The sequence below is a fragment of the Thunnus maccoyii genome, chromosome 2, assembly GCF_910596095.1.
Source record: "Thunnus maccoyii chromosome 2, fThuMac1.1, whole genome shotgun sequence".
Classification (NCBI taxonomy): Eukaryota; Metazoa; Chordata; class Actinopteri; order Scombriformes; family Scombridae; genus Thunnus; species Thunnus maccoyii.
This window is the reverse complement of record NC_056534.1, coordinates 28,372,655-28,377,740: the sequence shown is the minus strand read 5'-3', so window position 1 is coordinate 28,377,740 and position 5,086 is coordinate 28,372,655. Positions and strand designations below refer to the sequence as shown.

Genomic DNA, 5,086 nt, shown 5'->3' with positions numbered 1-5,086 from the left:
CTCAACTCAAAACCAGACCTGAAATACAGACTTAACTAATCAGGGAATGGGTTACAGGTGACGAGACACAAGGCCAGGCTGGGAGTGATTGGCTGAGGGAAACACAGGAAGCAGGGCAGGGCTGACGAGACTGATACAGGGCAGGTGTGGGGAAGACACAGAGCAGAGCTGGGTTAACGAGGGTGAAGCAGGGCAGGTGAGGAGGAGTACATGAACACACAAGGGAAACACAGTAACAAAACCAAAACCCAAAAAACACAATACTCTAAATACAACCCACACCAACCTGTCCAAGAACCATCATGAACCCAAACTAACGTACACAACACACCAGGCTAAACAACAAAAGGCAGTCCAAACCCACCACCAAAGAAAACCCATATGACCCGAAGGACTAAACAGAAGTGCAAACCAGGAGACCCCAAAGAACACAAGAACATAAAAAGACAGTTGAGGCCTTATGGTGCTTGTAGAAGATTTCATATGACTATGAATATAGATCTTTATGGAGGATGGTATATATTATGAGGAAATCAACCCAGATGAAAACAGAAGTTATTCTGTTTTGCAAAAAGACCAGAGTTGTTTTGTAAAATAAAATCTTTAGTCTAATGTACTTAGATTTTGCTAAAAGTTACTTTTAGCTTCTTTATGCAAAACTCCTGAGTCTTATTTTTTTGCAAAGATTTAATATTATAAAACTATTATTAAGAACATTTCTTGGATGTTTTACACCAGACAGGGTTGTTGCTACTAAGCAGTATTATTCATTACATGAAATAATCAAATACAATTGAAAACATCATTGCTACTGCTTTTACTGCTATCACTAACTATCTTAATACTAATTGTGTTAATTAATTACACTGTTAATGGTTGCAGCCAAAGGAACAGGTAATACTAAGTGGCTTAGGTCTGAATAACCACTGCCACAGTGTTCTCTACTAACAGCATCTTATTAGCCGAGATAAGGCACAAATCAATGGTTTGAAAGTCACTGGATGATCAGTGCACACTCATTTATCTCCACTGACTCAATTAATTCTACCACTGTCATTATGCAGATCAATCAGTGCAACAGACTGCATTTCTAAGTGACAACTTCACTAAGATGCCCTAATTGCCCCTTATTACAGGGAAATACTATTAATTCCAAGAATTACCATCTTACTCTTACAGCCATAAACAGTCACTAGTGGTAGGTATAAACTGCTCTCTTTCAAAGCTACATATCAGGGTAGCAAGGTACTAATTTGTCATGTATAGCTGAATTTTTATATCCCTGTGAGCTGTGCAGTGCTACAGTGTCAGGCCAGAAAATGTATATCCTGTGAGCCTAAAAGACAGAGAATGTTGACAGATAATAAGGGGAAGCAGCGAAGCCTAAAACAATCTGAGGTGACCAGAGCTCAGCACGATGCAAAATAAAAGTGAAAGGCTCAACAATGTATGACTATTAGGCTGCGGGAAAATGTGATGTGATGTGTGTTTTACTTCAGTATTGAAAGTGGATGGTGCTGATGCCAGGCCAAAGGGGTGTGAATTGGTAGACACAATCATGGGTTATGAAAGCAGTTAAACTGTAACTCTCAGGGTGCAGAGGTAGTTGGTGGTAAGCTGAACTCAAGTAAATCTGGCTGTGTGGCTGTATCTGGGTGTGTAGCACCAGCTAGTTCTGCAAACAAGTTCCCCATATGAGGGAGAGAGTAACAGTCCATGATTACATTCTTATTGGGTTCATTAAGGTCAACACACAGTCGCAGCTGCGTTTCCATGCCACCACTAGGGGGACTCACCCATTCAGATGCGTCCACACGTTCTATGATGCCTGCTCGCAGTAAGTGGTTGAGCTCCCCTGACACCTCCCTACATATGCTCAGTGGGAGGTATCTCATCTTTTGACATACAGACTGTTTTGAGCTGTTTACCTGTACCTTGTGAATGATCCCTTTCACACATCCAAGCTGATGGTGTGGAGCAGAGTCAACATGGTACACTGCAGACTTTTGTCTGATAGCAGGGGTTGCAGTTTGCATCATCCTCCTTGATGTAGCTCACCTTGCCTCTAATGATGCTGACATTGAGTGCTTTCATCAGGTCCAGGCCTAGTAAAGGTGATCCAGCTTTAACAATGTAGACGACATAGCTAAGGCCCTCAAAGCTGCCACATACTGAGACATGGTTTCATTCGCTCATTGTCTAAAGGTGCGTCTACATGTCACCACATTAACTTTGACAAGTGCTTCTTGAGGGCAGCCATGGCCTCCTCAAATGTTGTACCTTGTTCCAGCAGGGTGTAGAACAGATGTTGTCCCTCCGGCCCCAGGAAGTGTAGTACAACTGCATGTCTCTTTGCTTCTGGCCATGCATTGCCTCTAGCATGTAGCTGTTGAAAATCTTCCGCCACATATCAGACAGAATTGGCAGCTCACCAACATGAGGAAGGAAGGGCGGTGGACTCTGTACTGAAGCATCCTCGTCGCCAATTTGTTGTGTTGGTGAGTGAATCACATGAGACAAATGAACTGTATTGGCAAATCCGTTAGTGTATTCAGAAAAAAGTAACCATATGTGAGTTATATGTAATTTTGACACGCAAATATGACAAATCTTGATGTCAAGCGACTAATGTCAGTTATCAAGCCAACAGAGACTACATTTGTGACTTATTTAGGTTTTGTCAGAAAACTCCACCAGTGTCACAACATTCAGAAAGAATATGATTAATAATAAAAAATATAATTAAGGTTTGATACAGGACTTCTGTGACAGGGCCAGAGGATTTGGTAATAACGCAGGGCTAACTGTATATTGTAGGGTAGTGTTGCAAATTCACAAGCAAATTCACAATTAATCAAATTACCAAAAGCCAAGTGGCAAATGAATCTGGGATTTTTCGGGTCCTTGCAGGGTCAAGGGCCCTGGAGCAGTTTGAAAGTGTTCACATTTGTTGGAACATAGAGCTGGAGAGTTCAGAATGGAGGAAGATAAAATTATAACAGCTTATTAGCTGTGCAGCACCATCCACTTTTATATCTGTCGAGTGTAAACTTTTTCACAAAAGAGGAAAGGTTCGCAGACAGTTTTGAGACAGGAGTACAAATTTTGAATACACTGTGATCTTATTGTCCTGTTAGCCATCAGGCTAAAGATTTTTCTCTCTTCCATAAAATTCTTTGTTGAACGACATTATGTACAATCCCGGGAACAAAATGCCAGCATGCAGTAAATGGCACAGTGCAGAGAAAATAGAAAGAAGCTCAGAGAACTGTTGTGACTGACAAGCATAAGCATGTTCCCAGGTGGCTAGAGTGTCAGCAAGCAGTTAGCTCACCAGCAACAGGAGTTCTAACGTTACGAGTAGTCACTACACAATGAAGCTCCTAAAACCTGAATATTTCACAAAGATGAATTCCACTGTGTCACTTTTTGGAGTGATCAGGCCTATATGCTGGTGAAATGTAGTGAAGATGGCAAGGACACAGAGTCCCATGAATGCAAATGACACCAGTGACACTCCATGGCAAGAGCCTCTGAAATGTACCCCTGAAGTGACAGTAGAGATGCATGGCCCCAAATATAATGTATACCAGAATCACAATGTAGAAAGGTCTATTGTGAATTAATATGAGTGCTGTGGAGGGAAACTCACCTACTTCTTAAGAAATACTGTGCAGAGATGTTTGTATGCTGGTGGCATGTTGGACATGTTGACAGCCTTGTAGTCTCCTGGGCGGACGCCACTCTTCCAACAGGCACACATCCACAGTCTGGACAAGAGATAATATTAGGGAAGCCTTGGATCTTCCAGAATAAAGTGAAAACTGGGACAGTTCTATACAGTATTATAAAAGAAGACAGTACATGGGAAGCTGAGTTATTGTGAATGACAGTAAGAAACTTGGATAGTTTCCACCTTACCAACAGGACCAGCATTTTGGACAGTGCCCGGGACTGCAGCACACCACAAAGCCTGAGTTATGGATTTAAAGCTATATAATGAAATTAGATGAATGAAAACATCTCACAAAGGCTTGTTCACACATACAACTGTTGAGTGCAAGTCAGATACAAGTTGAGTTAAACTTGATTCCTGAGATAAAACTGGGTTACTGAGGCAGCCAAGAGGAGCATAAAAATTGTATGCAATGCAATATATTAAATATACTGAACGCTGAGGATGCAGCATTTTTATCATATATCACTGTGTCCTTTTCGCTCTAACAAATTCCACTGTTGAACTCACGTGGAAATGTTAATTTGAGTGCTTTTTGCTCTGAGCTTGCAGTTGGTACATTAAGAACAGTAAGTACTTTGCGAGTCGGGAACTGACAAAGAAGCGTTGTGTAAGTAGAAGGTCAATAATGTAGAGTGTTAATATTCAGCCTTGGCTTTTACAGCTTTGAAAGGATTATAAGCAAGTTTCATCACATGAAAGTAGTACCTCCTGGAGGGTTGGCATCTTTGATATAAAGATGTGATCAGAATTTGATTGGAGTAGTACAAGCAAAGTGCATGGAGATATACAAAGAGGTGGTGCAGAATAATATAAAGTAAGAGAGTTGAAAAGGAAAACAGGAAAATGCATAAATAGCACAGAAAAGGAAAAAAACATGGGAAATAGATGAAAGCAACACAAAAATAGAATAAGACAAAGAAATTGTCCAGGAGAGTAAAATAAAGGGCAAGCTAAAAGAGAATGAGTGGAAGATAGGAAATAAATGCTAAAAGTCAAAACTGGGCTTTGCTCCACTGGGAATGTGGAAACCTGTGCAAACCTCCAGAAGATTGAAGATTTGCAAAGGGGAACTAAACAGATAGAAAAGAGAGGATTTCATTTTTTATTTTATATATATATATATATATATATATATATATATATATATATATATATATATATATATACATATATATTTATATATTTATTATTGCTGATGTTTGTTGGCTGGCAACCAGTCAAACTGCTCTGGTGAGCAGAAGTAGCATGGTAATGAGTGAGAGAGATAAAACTTCTCCATTTTCACTGATAAGACAAAATTAGAATATCTTTTATTTTTCTCTCTTCATGGTCTTTTCTTCTTTCTCC

The 5,086-nt window shown here is 40.0% G+C and overlaps 1 long non-coding RNA gene across 1 annotated transcript; it reads right to left on the bottom strand.

Moving 5' to 3' along the window:
• Positions 1 to 228: 228 nt before the first annotated feature.
• LOC121884950 lies at positions 229 to 4,818 on the bottom strand. Its single transcript, XR_006092433.1, has 3 exons — positions 3,922 to 4,818; positions 3,653 to 3,770; positions 229 to 2,525 (listed from the first exon to the last, which is right to left on the bottom strand). It is a non-coding gene; the product is annotated as an uncharacterized LOC121884950 (long non-coding RNA).
• Positions 4,819 to 5,086: the final 268 nt, after the last annotated feature.